Below are 15,261 nucleotides of genomic sequence, written 5' to 3' on the forward strand. Positions count from 1 at the left end.
CAGTTGTTGGACTTGAGGGAAACAAAATGTAAGGTTTATGTGGGCGTCCAAAGCGAGGAATGAAACAATAGACGAGTTTCCTTGTGTAAATTGGTCCAGTGCAAGAACTAAACAAGTATGGTCAAGGTGGGGTGTAAACGTTGAAATTTTCCTTATGAAAATGGTCTAAAAGGCTTCGTGTAGGGGCCAACTTGTTGCAACGGCCATGAAGGATCGCCTTGGTACCGATTGGCGGTGATTCGAGCATTATCGACATGGAAGTGTGTCATGTCCTTGATAAAGCCAAATCATCTAATTCAATCTTAAAATGTTGGAAAACGACAAGAAAATCAATATGATCAAAATGAAGGAAATGGTTACGAAGAACAAAAAAGGAGGTTAAACTCGAAACAATGCCGAGAGATGACTAAATCTTGTGCAACTCGATTACATCCTTTGAATCAAGCAAAAAGCTTAACAATGCGGTATATGGGGAACCTTAGGGGAATGTGGCACTTCTTGAAGTTGAGGAAACTAAGTTGTAAGGTTTATGTTTGCTTCAAATGGAAGAATGAAACAAAAGATTGGTTTCTTGTTGTAAATTCGTTCAATGCCAGAACTGAACTAGTATGGTAGAGGTGGGGTGCAAACGATGACATTACGGATGAGGAAATGGTGGGAATGGCATGGGCTAGGGGTGGACTTGTTGCAATGCACCAGAAGGAGAACTTAGGTCGGATTGGCGGTGATTTCAGCATTATTCACATGGCCTTTCTTTTATTGGTAGGTTTTGGATCCAGCCGAAGCTTCTAAGTCAATTTTAGAATGATGAGAAACAACAAAGAAAGTAATAAGATCCGTATAAAAAATGTTATAAAGAACTAAAAAGAAAAGTAGGCCCAAAACATTGTTGAGAGATTACAAATCTTGTGTAAGTCAATTACTTCCCTTAATTCAACCTAAAGGGATAACCACGGATAGATGGGGAACGTTAGAGGCGTGTGGCAGTTGTTGGACCTGAGGGAAACTAAATGTAAGGTTTATGTGGGCGTCCAAAGCGAGGAATGAAACAATAGACGAGTTTCCTTGTGTAAATTGGTCCAGTGCAAGAACTAAACAAGTATGGTCAAGGTGGGGTGTAAACGTTGAAATTTTCTTGATAAAAACGGTCTAAAAGGCTTCGGGTAGGGGCCAACTTGTTGCAACGGCCAGGAAGGATCGCGTTGGTGCATATTGGCGGTGATTCGAGCATTATCGACATGGAAGTGTGTCATGTCTTTGATAAATCCTAATCATCTAATTGAATCTTAGAATGTTGGAAACGACAAGAAAATCATTATGATCAGAATGAAAAAAATGGTTATGAAGAACAAAAAAGGAGGTTAAACTCGAAAGATTGTTGAGAGATGACTAAATCTTGTGCAACTCGATTACATCCTTTGAATCAAGCTAAATGCTTAACGATGCGGCAGATGGGGAACCTTAGGGGAATGTGGCACATCTTGAAGTTGAGGAAACTAAATTGTAAGGTTTATGTTTGCTTCAAATCGAAGAATGAAACAAAAGATTGGTTTCTTGTTGTAAATTCGTTCAATGCCAGAACTGAACTAGTTTGGTAGAGGTGGGGTGCAAACGATGAGATTACGGATAAGGAAATGGTGTGAATGGCATGGGCTAGGGGCGGACTTGTCGCAATGCACAAGAAGGAGAACTTAGGTCGGATTGGCGGTAATTTCAGAATTATTCACATGGCCTTTCTTTTATTGACAGGTTTTGGATCTAGCCTAATCTTCTAAGTCAATCTTAGAATGATGAGAAACAACAAAGAAAGCAATAAGATCCGTATAAACAATGTTATAAAGAACTAAAAAGAAAAGTAGGCCCAAAACATTGTTGAGAGATTACTAATCTTGTGTAAGTCAATTACTTCCCTTAATTGAACCTAAAGGGGATAACCACGGGTAGATGGGGAACGTTAGAGGCGTGTGGCAGTTGTTGGACCTGAGGGAAACTAAATGTAAGGTTTATGTGGGCGTCCAAAGCGAGGAATGAAACAATAGACGAGTTTCCTTGTGTAAATTGGTCCAGTGCAAGAACTAAACAAGTATGGTCAAGGTGGGGTGTAAACGTTGAAATTTTCTTGATAAAAACGGTCTAAAAGGCTTCGGGTAGGGGCCAACTTGTTGCAACGGCCAGGAAGGATCGCGTTGGTGCCAATCGGCGGTGATTCGAGCATTATCGACAGAGAAGTGTGTCATGTCTTTGATAAATCCTAATCATCTAATTGAATCTTAGAATGTTGGAAACGACAAGAAAATCATTATGATCAGAATGAAAAAAATGGTTATGAAGAACAAAAAAGGAGGTTAAACTCGAAAGATTGTTGAGAGATGACTAAATCTTGTGCAACTCGATTACATCCTTTGAATCAAGCTAAATGCTTAACGATGCGGCAGATGGGGAACCTTAGGGGAATGTGGCACATCTTGAAGTTGAGGAAACTAAAGTGTAAGGTTTATGTTTGCTTCAAATCGAAGAATGAAACAAAAGATTGGTTTCTTGTTGTAAATTCGTTCAATGCCAGAACTGAACTAGTATGGTAGAGGTGGGGTGCAAACGATGACATTACGGATAAGGAAATGGTGTGAATGGCATGGGCTAGGGGCGGACTTGTCGCAATGCACAAGAAGGAGAACTTAGGTCGGATTGGCGGTGATTTCAGAATTATTCACATGGCCTTTCTTTTATTGACAGGTTTTGGATCTAGCCTAATCTTCTAAGTCAATCTTAGAATGATGAGAAACAACAAAGAAAGCAATAAGATCCGTATAAACAATGTTATAAAGAACTAAAAAGAAAAGTAGGCCCAAAATATTGTTGAGAGATTACTAATCTTGTGTAAGTCAATTACTTCCCTTAATTCAACCTAAAGGGATAACCACGGGTGGATGGGGAACGTTAGAGGCGTGTGGCAGTTGTTGGACCTGAGGGAAACTAAATGTAAGGTTTATGTGGGCGTCCAAAGCGAGGAATGAAACAATAGACGAGTTTCCTTGTGTAAATTGGTCCAGTGCAAGAACTAAACAAGTATGGTCAAGGTGGGGTGTAAACGTTGAAATTTTCCTTATGAAAATGGTCTAAAAGGCTTCGTGTAGGGGCCAACTTGTTGCAACGGCCATGAAGGATCGCCTTGGTACCGATTGGCGGTGATTCGAGCATTATCGACATGGAAGTGTGTCATGTCTTTGATAAAGCCAAATCATCTAATTCAATCTTAAAATGTTGGAAAACGACAAGAAAATCAATATGATCAAAATGATGGAAATGGTTACGAAGAACAAAAAAGGAGGTTAAACTCGAAACAATGCTGAGAGATGACTAAATCTTGTGCAACTCGATTACATCCTTTGAATCAAGCAAAAAGCTTAACAATGCGGTATATGGGGAACCTTAGGGGAATGTGGCACTTCTTGAAGTTGAGGAAACTAAGTTGTAAGGTTTATGTTTGCTTCAAATGGAAGAATGAAACAAAAGATTGGTTTCTTGTTGTAAATTCGTTCAATGCCAGAACTGAACTAGTATGGTAGAGGTGGGGTGCAAACGATGACATTACGGATGAGGAAATGGTGGGAATGGCATGGGCTAGGGGTGGACTTGTTGCAATGCACCAGAAGGAGAACTTAGGTCGGATTGGCGGTGATTTCAGCATTATTCACATGGCCTTTCTTTTATTGGTAGGTTTTGGATCCAGCCGAAGCTTCTAAGTCAATCTTAGAATGATGAGAAACAACAAAAAAAGTAATAAGATCCGTATAAACAATGTTAGAAAGAACTAAAAAGAAAAGTAGGCCCAAAACATTGTTGAGAGATTACAAATCTTGTGTAAGTCAATTACTTCCCTTAATTCAACCTAAAGGGATAACCACGGGTGGATGGGGAACGTTAGAGGCGTGTGGCAGTTGTTGGACCTGAGGGAAACTAAATGTAAGGTTTATGTGGGCGTCCAAAGCGAGGAATGAAACAATAGACGAGTTTCCTTGTGTAAATTGGTCCAGTGCAAGAACTAAACAAGTATGGTCAAGGTGGGGTGTAAACGTTGAAATTTTCTTGATAAAAACGGTCTAAAAGGCTTCGTGTAGGGGCCAACTTGTTGCAACGGCCATGAAGGATCGCCTTGGTGCCAATCGGCGGTGATTCGAGCATTATCGACATAGAAGTGTGTCATGTCTTTGATAAATCCTAATCATCTAATTCAATCTTAAAATGTTGGAAAACGACAAGAAAATCAATATGATCAAAATGAAGGAAATGGTTACGAAGAACAAAAAAGGAGGTTAAACTCGAAACAATGCTGAGAGATGGCTAAATCTTGTGCAACTCGATTACATCCTTTGAATCAAGCAAAAAGCTTAACAATGCGGTATATGGGGAACCTTAGGGGAATGTGGCACATCTTGAAGTTGAGGAAACTAAGTTGTAAGGTTTATGTTTGCTTCAAATGGAAGAATGAAACAAAAGATTGGTTTCTTGTTGTAAATTCGTTCAATGCCAGAACTGAACTAGTATGGTAGAGGTGGGGTGCAAACGATGACATTACGGATGAGGAAATGGTGGGAATGGCATGGGCTAGGGGTGGACTTGTTGCAATGCACCAGAAGGAGAACTTAGGTCGGATTGGCGGTGATTTCAGCATTATTCACATGGCCTTTCTTTTATTGGTAGGTTTTGGATCCAGCCGAAGCTTCTAAGTCAATTTTAGAATGATGAGAAACAACAAAAAAAGTAATAAGATCCGTATAAAAAATGTTAGAAAGAACTAAAACGAAAAGTAGGCCCAAAACATTGTTGAGAGATTACAAATCTTGTGTAAGTCAATTACTTCCCTTAATTCAACCTAAAGGGATAACCACGGGTAGATGGGGAACGTTAGAGGTGTGTGGCAGTTGTTGGACCTGAGGGAAACTAAATGTAAGGTTTATGTGGGCGTCCAAAGCGAGGAATGAAACAATAGACGAGTTTCCTTGTGTAAATTGGTCCAGTGCAAGAACTAAACAAGTATGGTCAAGGTGGGGTGTAAACGTTGAAATTTTCTTGATAAAAACGGTCTAAAAGGCTTCGGGTACTGGCCAACTTGTTGCAACGGCCAGGAAGGATCGCGTTGGTGCCAATCGGCGGTGATTCGAGCATTATCGACATAGAAGTGTGTCATGTATTTGATAAATCCTAATCATCTAATTGAATCTTAGAATGTTGGGAACGACAAGAAAATCATTATGATCAGAATGAAAAAAATGGTTATGAAGAACAAAAAAGGAGGTTAAACTCGAAAGATTGTTGAGAGATGACTAAATCTTGTGCAACTCGATTACATCCTTTGAATCAAGCTAAATGCTTAACGATGCGGCAGATGGGGAACCTTAGGGGAATGTGGCACATCTTGAAGTTGAGGAAACTAAATTGTAAGGTTTATGTTTGCTTCAAATCGAAGAATGAAACAAAAGATTGGTTTCTTGTTTTAAATTCGTTCAATGCCAGAACTGAACTAGTATGGTAGAGGTGGGGTGCAAACGATGACATTACGGATAAGGAAATGGTGTGAATGGCATGGGCTAGGGGCGGACTTGTCGCAATGCACAAGAAGGAGAACTTAGGTCGGATTGGCGGTGATTTCAGAATTATTCACATGGCCTTTCTTTTATTGACAGGTTTTGGATCTAGCCTAATCTTCTAAGTCAATCTTAGAATGATGAGAAACAACAAAGAAAGCAATAAGATCCGTATAAACAATGTTATAAAGAACTAAAAAGAAAAGTAGGCCCAAAATATTGTTGAGAGATTACTAATCTTGTGTAAGTCAATTACTTCCCTTAATTCAACCTAAAGGGATAACCACGGGTGGATGGGGAACGTTAGAGGCGTGTGGCAGTTGTTGGACCTGAGGGAAACTAAATGTAAGGTTTATGTGGGCGTCCAAAGCGAGGAATGAAACAATAGACGAGTTTCCTTGTGTAAATTGGTCCAGTGCAAGAACTAAACAAGTATGGTCAAGGTGGGGTGTAAACGTTGAAATTTTCCTTATGAAAATGGTCTAAAAGGCTTCGTGTAGGGGCCAACTTGTTGCAACGGCCATGAAGGATCGCCTTGGTACCGATTGGCGGTGATTCGAGCATTATCGACATGGAAGTGTGTCATGTCTTTGATAAAGCCAAATCATCTAATTCAATCTTAAAATGTTGGAAAACGACAAGAAAATCAATATGATCAAAATGATGGAAATGGTTACGAAGAACAAAAAAGGAGGTTAAACTCGAAACAATGCTGAGAGATGACTAAATCTTGTGCAACTCGATTACATCCTTTGAATCAAGCAAAAAGCTTAACAATGCGGTATATGGGGAACCTTAGGGGAATGTGGCACTTCTTGAAGTTGAGGAAACTAAGTTGTAAGGTTTATGTTTGCTTCAAATGGAAGAATGAAACAAAAGATTGGTTTCTTGTTGTAAATTCGTTCAATGCCAGAACTGAACTAGTATGGTAGAGGTGGGGTGCAAACGATGACATTACGGATGAGGAAATGGTGGGAATGGCATGGGCTAGGGGTGGACTTGTTGCAATGCACCAGAAGGAGAACTTAGGTCGGATTGGCGGTGATTTCAGCATTATTCACATGGCCTTTCTTTTATTGGTAGGTTTTGGATCCAGCCGAAGCTTCTAAGTCAATCTTAGAATGATGAGAAACAACAAAAAAAGTAATAAGATCCGTATAAACAATGTTAGAAAGAACTAAAAAGAAAAGTAGGCCCAAAACATTGTTGAGAGATTACAAATCTTGTGTAAGTCAATTACTTCCCTTAATTCAACCTAAAGGGATAACCACGGGTGGATGGGGAACGTTAGAGGCGTGTGGCAGTTGTTGGACCTGAGGGAAACTAAATGTAAGGTTTATGTGGGCGTCCAAAGCGAGGAATGAAACAATAGACGAGTTTCCTTGTGTAAATTGGTCCAGTGCAAGAACTAAACAAGTATGGTCAAGGTGGGGTGTAAACGTTGAAATTTTCTTGATAAAAACGGTCTAAAAGGCTTCGTGTAGGGGCCAACTTGTTGCAACGGCCATGAAGGATCGCCTTGGTGCCAATCGGCGGTGATTCGAGCATTATCGACATAGAAGTGTGTCATGTCTTTGATAAATCCTAATCATCTAATTCAATCTTAAAATGTTGGAAAACGACAAGAAAATCAATATGATCAAAATGAAGGAAATGGTTACGAAGAACAAAAAAGGAGGTTAAACTCGAAACAATGCTGAGAGATGGCTAAATCTTGTGCAACTCGATTACATCCTTTGAATCAAGCAAAAAGCTTAACAATGCGGTATATGGGGAACCTTAGGGGAATGTGGCACATCTTGAAGTTGAGGAAACTAAGTTGTAAGGTTTATGTTTGCTTGAAATGGAAGAATGAAACAAAAGATTGGTTTCTTGTTGTAAATTCGTTCAATGCCAGAACTGAACTAGTATGGTAGAGGTGGGGTGCAAACGATGACATTACGGATGAGGAAATGGTGGGAATGGCATGGGCTAGGGGTGGACTTGTTGCAATGCACCAGAAGGAGAACTTAGGTCGGATTGGCGGTGATTTCAGCATTATTCACATGGCCTTTCTTTTATTGGTAGGTTTTGGATCCAGCCGAAGCTTCTAAGTCAATTTTAGAATGATGAGAAACAACAAAAAAAGTAATAAGATCCGTATAAAAAATGTTAGAAAGAACTAAAACGAAAAGTAGGCCCAAAACATTGTTGAGAGATTACAAATCTTGTGTAAGTCAATTACTTCCCTTAATTCAACCTAAAGGGATAACCACGGGTAGATGGGGAACGTTAGAGGTGTGTGGCAGTTGTTGGACCTGAGGGAAACTAAATGTAAGGTTTATGTGGGCGTCCAAAGCGAGGAATGAAACAATAGACGAGTTTCCTTGTGTAAATTGGTCCAGTGCAAGAACTAAACAAGTATGGTCAAGGTGGGGTGTAAACGTTGAAATTTTCTTGATAAAAACGGTCTAAAAGGCTTCGGGTACTGGCCAACTTGTTGCAACGGCCAGGAAGGATCGCGTTGGTGCCAATCGGCGGTGATTCGAGCATTATCGACATAGAAGTGTGTCATGTATTTGATAAATCCTAATCATCTAATTGAATCTTAGAATGTTGGGAACGACAAGAAAATCATTATGATCAGAATGAAAAAAATGGTTATGAAGAACAAAAAAGGAGGTTAAACTCGAAAGATTGTTGAGAGATGACTAAATCTTGTGCAACTCGATTACATCCTTTGAATCAAGCTAAATGCTTAACGATGCGGCAGATGGGGAACCTTAGGGGAATGTGGCACATCTTGAAGTTGAGGAAACTAAATTGTAAGGTTTATGTTTGCTTCAAATCGAAGAATGAAACAAAAGATTGGTTTCTTGTTGTAAATTCGTTCAATGCCAGAACTGAACTAGTATGGTAGAGGTGGGGTGCAAACGATGACATTACGGATAAGGAAATGGTGTGAATGGCATGGGCTAGGGGCGGACTTGTCGCAATGCACAAGAAGGAGAACTTAGGTCGGATTGGCGGTGATTTCAGAATTATTCACATGGCCTTTCTTTTATTGACAGGTTTTGGATCTAGCCTAATCTTCTAAGTCAATCTTAGAATGATGAGAAACAACAAAGAAAGCAATAAGATCCGTATAAACAATGTTATAAAGAACTAAAAAGAAAAGTAGGCCCAAAACATTGTTGAGAGATTACTAATCTTGTGTAAGTCAATTACTTCCCTTAATTCAACCTAAAGGGATAACCACGGGTGGATGGGGAACGTTAGAGGCGTGTGGCAGTTGTTGGACCTGAGGGAAACTAAATGTAAGGTTTATGTGGGCGTCCAAAGCGAGGAATGAAACAATAGACGAGTTTCCTTGTGTAAATTGGTCCAGTGCAAGAACTAAACAAGTATGGTCAAGGTGGGGTGTAAACGTTGAAATTTTCTTGATAAAAACGGTCTAAAAGGCTTCGGGTAGTGGCCAACTTGTTGCAACGGCCAGGAAGGATCGCGTTGGTGCCAATCGGCGGTGATTCGAGCATTATCGACATAGAAGTGTGTCATGTCTTTGATAAATCCTAATCATCTAATTGAATCTTAGAATGTTGGAAACGACAAGAAAATCATTATGATCAGAATGAAAAAAATGGTTATGAAGAACAAAAAAGGAGGTTAAACTCGAAAGATTGTTGAGAGATGGCTAAATCTTGTGCAACTCGATTACATCCTTTGAATCAAGCTAAATGCTTAACGATGCGGCAGATGGGGAACCTTAGGGGAATGTGGCACATCTTGAAGTTGAGGAAACTAAATTGTAAGGTTTATGTTTGCTTCAAATCGAAGAATGAAACAAAAGATTGGTTTCTTGTTGTAAATTCGTTCAATGCCAGAACTGAACTAGTATGGTAGAGGTGGGGTGCAAACGATGACATTACGGATAAGGAAATGGTGTGAATGGCATGGGCTAGGGGCGGACTTGTCGCAATGCACAAGAAGGAGAACTTAGGTCGGATTGGCGGTGATTTCAGAATTATTCACATGGCCTTTCTTTTATTGACAGGTTTTGGATCTAGCCTAATCTTCTAAGTCAATCTTAGAATGATGAGAAACAACAAAGAAAGCAATAAGATCCGTATAAACAATGTTATAAAGAACTAAAAAGAAAAGTAGGCCCAAAACATTGTTGAGAGATTACTAATCTTGTGTAAGTCAATTACTTCCCTTAATTCAACCTAAAGGGATAACCACGGGTGGATGGGGAACGTTAGAGGCGTGTGGCAGTTGTTGGACCTGAGGGAAACTAAATGTAAGGTTTATGTGGGCGTCCAAAGCGAGGAATGAAACAATAGACGAGTTTCCTTGTGTAAATTGGTCCAGTGCAAGAACTAAACAAGTATGGTCAAGGTGGGGTGTAAACGTTGAAATTTTCCTTATGAAAATGGTCTAAAAGGCTTCGTGTAGGGGCCAACTTGTTGCAACTGCCATGAAGGATCGCCTTGGTACCGATTGGCGGTGATTCGAGCATTATCGACATGGAAGTGTGTCATGTCTTTGATAAAGCCAAATCATCTAATTCAATCTTAAAATGTTGGAAAACGACAAGAAAATCAATATCATCAAAATGATGGAAATGGTTACGAAGAACAAAAAAGGAGGTTAAACTCGAAACAATGCTGAGAGATGACTAAATCTTGTGCAACTCGATTACATCCTTTGAATCAAGCAAAAAGCTTAACAATGCGGTATATGGGGAACCTTAGGGGAATGTGGCACTTCTTGAAGTTGAGGAAACTAAGTTGTAAGGTTTATGTTTGCTTCAAATGGAAGAATGAAACAAAAGATTGGTTTCTTGTTGTAAATTCGTTCAATGCCAGAACTGAACTAGTATGGTAGAGGTGGGGTGCAAACGATGACATTACGGATGTGGAAATGGTGGGAATGGCATGGGCTAGGGGTGGACTTGTTGCAATGCACCAGAAGGAGAACTTAGGTCGGATTGGCGGAGATTTCAGCATTATTCACATGGCCTTTCTTTTATTGGTAGGTTTTGGATCCAGCCGAAGCTTCTAAGTCAATCTTAGAATGATGAGAAACAACAAAAAAAGTAATAAGATCCGTATAAACAATGTTATAAAGAACTAAAAAGAAAAGTAGGCCCAAAACATTGTTGAGAGATTGCTAATCTTGTGTAAGTCAATTACTTCCCTTAATTCAACCTAAAGGGATAACCACGGGTGGATGGGGAACGTTAGAGGCGTGTGGCAGTTGTTGGACCTGAGGGAAACTAAATGTAAGGTTTATGTGGGCGTCCAAAGCGAGGAATGAAACAATAGACGAGTTTCCTTGTGTAAATTGGTCCAGTGCAAGAACTAAACAAGTATGGTCAAGGTGGGGTGTAAACGTTGAAATTTTCCTTATGAAAATGGTCTAAAAGGCTTCGTGTAGGGGCCAACTTGTTGCAACGGCCATGAAGGATCGCCTTGGTACCGATTGGCGGTGCTTCGAGCATTATCGACATGGAAGTGTGTCATGTCCTTGATAAAGCCAAATCATCTAATTCAATCTTAAAATGTTGGAAAACGACAAGAAAATCAATATGATCAAAATGAAGGAAATGGTTACGAAGAACAAAAAAGGAGGTTAAACTCGAAACAATGCTGAGAGATGACTAAATCTTGTGCAACTCGATTACATCCTTTGAATCAAGCAAAAAGCTTAACAATGCGGTATATGGGGAACCTTAGGGGAATGTGGCACTTCTTGAAGTTGAGGAAACTAAGTTGTAAGGTTTATGTTTGCTTCAAATGGAAGAATGAAACAAAAGATTGGTTTCTTGTTGTAAATTCGTTCAATGCCAGAACTGAACTAGTATGGTAGAGGTGGGGTGCAAACGATGACATTACGGATGAGGAAATGGTGGGAATGGCATGGGCTAGGGGTGGACTTGTTGCAATGCACCAGAAGGAGAACTTAGGTCGGATTGGCGGTGATTTCAGCATTATTCACATGGCCTTTCTTTTATTGGTAGGTTTTGGATCCAGCCGAAGCTTCTAAGTCAATTTTAGAATGATGAGTAACAACAAAGAAAGTAATAAGATCCGTATAAAAAATGTTATAAAGAACTAAAAAGAAAAGTAGGCCCAAAACATTGTTGAGAGATTACAAATCTTGTGTAAGTCAATTACTTCCCTTAATTCAACCTAAAGGGATAACCACGGGTAGATGGGGAACGTTAGAGGCGTGTGGCAGTTGTTGGACCTGAGGGAAACTAAATGTAAGGTTTATGTGGGCGTCCAAAGCGAGGAATGAAACAATAGACGAGTTTCCTTGTGTAAATTGGTCCAGTGCAAGAACTAAACAAGTATGGTCAAGGTGGGGTGTAAACGTTGAAATTTTCTTGATAAAAACAGTCTAAAAGGCTTCGGGTAGGGGCCAACTTGTTGCAACGGCCAGGAAGGATCGCGTTGGTGCCGATTGGCGGTGATTCGAGCATTATCGACATGGAAGTGTGTCATGTCTTTGATAAATCCTAATCATCTAATTGAATCTTAGAATGTTGGAAACGACAAGAAAATCATTATGATCAGAATGAAAAAAATGGTTATGAAGAACAAAAAAGGAGGTTAAACTCGAAAGATTGTTGAGAGATGACTAAATCTTGTGCAACTCGATTACATCCTTTGAATCAAGCTAAATGCTTAACGATGCGGCAGATGGGGAACCTTAGGGGAATGTGGCACATCTTGAAGTTGAGGAAACTAAATTGTAAGGTTTATGTTTGCTTCAAATCGAAGAATGAAACAAAAGATTGGTTTCTTGTTGTAAATTCGTTCAATGCCAGAACTGAACTAGTTTGGTAGAGGTGGGGTGCAAACGATGAGATTACGGATAAGGAAATGGTGTGAATGGCATGGGCTAGGGGCGGACTTGTCGCAATGCACAAGAAGGAGAACTTAGGTCGGATTGGCGGTGATTTCAGAATTATTCACATGGCCTTTCTTTTATTGACAGGTTTTGGATCTAGCCTAATCTTCTAAGTCAATCTTAGAATGATGAGAAACAACAAAGAAAGCAATAAGATCCGTATAAACAATGTTATAAAGAACTAAAAAGAAAAGTAGGCCCAAAACATTGTTGAGAGATTACTAATCTTGTGTAAGTCAATTACTTCCCTTAATTCAACCTAAAGGGGATAACCACGGGTAGATGGGGAACGTTAGAGGCGTGTGGCAGTTGTTGGACCTGAGGGAAACTAAATGTAAGGTTTATGTGGGCGTCCAAAGCGAGGAATGAAACAATAGACGAGTTTCCTTGTGTAAATTGGTCCAGTGCAAGAACTAAACAAGTATGGTCAAGGTGGGGTGTAAACGTTGAAATTTTCTTGATAAAAACGGTCTAAAAGGCTTCGGGTAGGGGCCAACTTGTTGCAACGGCCAGGAAGGATCGCGTTGGTGCCATTCGGCGGTGATTCGAGCATTATCGACATAGAAGTGTGTCATGTCTTTGATAAATCCTAATCATCTAATTGAATCTTAGAATGTTGGAAACGACAAGAAAATCATTATGATCAGAATGAAAAAAATGGTTATGAAGAACAAAAAAGGAGGTTAAACTCGAAAGATTGTTGAGAGATGACTAAATCTTGTGCAACTCGATTACATCCTTTGAATCAAGCTAAATGCTTAACGATGCGGCAGATGGGGAACCTTAGGGGAATGTGGCACATCTTGAAGTTGAGGAAACTAAATTGTAAGGTTTATGTTTGCTTCAAATCGAAGAATGAAACAAAAGATTGGTTTCTTGTTGTAAATTCGTTCAATGCCAGAACTGAACTAGTATGGTAGAGGTGGGGTGCAAACGATGACATTACGGATAAGGAAATGGTGTGAATGGCATGGGCTAGGGGCGGACTTGTCGCAATGCACAAGAAGGAGAACTTAGGTCGGATTGGCGGTGATTTCAGAATTATTCACATGGCCTTTCTTTTATTGACAGGTTTTGGATCTAGCCTAATCTTCTAAGTCAATCTTAGAATGATGAGAAACAACAAAGAAAGCAATAAGATCCGTATAAACAATGTTATAAAGTACTAAAAAGAAAAGTAGGCCCAAAACATTGTTGAGAGATTACTAATCTTGTGTAAGTCAATTACTTCCCTTAATTCAACCTAAAGGGATAACCACGGGTGGATGGGGAACGTTAGAGGCGTGTGGCAGTTGTTGGACCTGAGGGAAACTAAATGTAAGGTTTATGTGGGCGTCCAAAGCGAGGAATGAAACAATAGACGAGTTTCCTTGTGTAAATTGGTCCAGTGCAAGAACTAAACAAGTATGGTCAAGGTGGGGTGTAAACGTTGAAATTTTCCTTATGAAAATGGTCTAAAAGGCTTCGTGTAGGGGCCAACTTGTTGCAACGGCCTTGAAGGATCGCCTTGGTACCGATTGGCGGTGATTCGAGCATTATCGACATGGAAGTGTGTCATGTCCTTGATAAAGCCAAATCATCTAATTCAATCTTAAAATGTTGGAAAACGACAAGAAAATCAATATCATCAAAATGATGGAAATGGTTACGAAGAACAAAAAAGCAGGTTAAACTCGAAACAATGCTGAGAGATGACTAAATCTTGTGCAACTAGATTACATCCTTTGAATCAAGCAAAAAGCTTAACAATGCGGTATATGGGGAACCTTAGGGGAATGTGGCACTTCTTGAAGTTGAGGAAACTAAGTTGTAAGGTTTATGTTTGCTTCAAATGGAAGAATGAAACAAAAGATTGGTTTCTTCTTGTAAATTCGTTCAATGCCAGAACTGAACTAGTATGGTAGAGGTGGGGTGCAAACGATGACATTACGGATGAGGAAATGGTGGGAATGGCATGGGCTAGGGGTGGACTTGTTGCAATGCACCAGAAGGAGAACTTAGGTCGGATTGGCGGTGATTTCAGCATTATTCACATGGCCTTTCTTTTATTGGTAGGTTTTGGATCCAGCCGAAGCTTCTAAGTCAATTTTAGAATGATGAGAAACAACAAAGAAAGTAATAAGATCTGTATAAAAAATGTTATAAAGAACTAAAAAGAAAAGTAGGCCCAAAACATTGTTGAGAGATTACAAATCTTGTGTAAGTCAATTACTTCCCATAATTCAACCTAAAAGGATAACCACGGGTAGATGGGGAACGTTAGAGGCGTGTGGCAGTTGTTGGACCTGAGGGAAACTAAATGTAAGGTTTATGTGGGCGTCCAAAGCGAGGAATGAAACAATAGACGAGTTTCCTTGTGTAAATTGGTCCAGTGCAAGAACTAAACAAGTATGGTCAAGGTGGGGTGGAAACGTTGAAATTTTCTTGATAAAAACGGTCTAAAAGGCTTCGGGTAGGGGCCAACTTGTTGCAACGGCCAGGAAGGATCGCGTTGGTGCCGATTGGCGGTGATTCGAGCATTATCGACATGGAAGTGTGTCATGTCTTTGATAAATCCTAATCATCTAATTGAATCTTAGAATGTTGGAAACGACAAGAAAATCATTATGATCAGAATGAAAAAAATGGTTATGAAGAACAAAAAAGGAGGTTAAACTCGAAAGATTGTTGAGAGATGACTAAATCTTGTGCAACTCGATTACATCCTTTGAATCAAGCTAAATGCTTAACGATGCGGCAGATGGGGAACCTTAGGGGAATGTGGCACATCTTGAAGTTG

This window comes from Carya illinoinensis, chromosome 7 (assembly GCF_018687715.1).
Source record: "Carya illinoinensis cultivar Pawnee chromosome 7, C.illinoinensisPawnee_v1, whole genome shotgun sequence".
Lineage (NCBI taxonomy): Eukaryota > Viridiplantae > Streptophyta > Magnoliopsida > Fagales > Juglandaceae > Carya > Carya illinoinensis.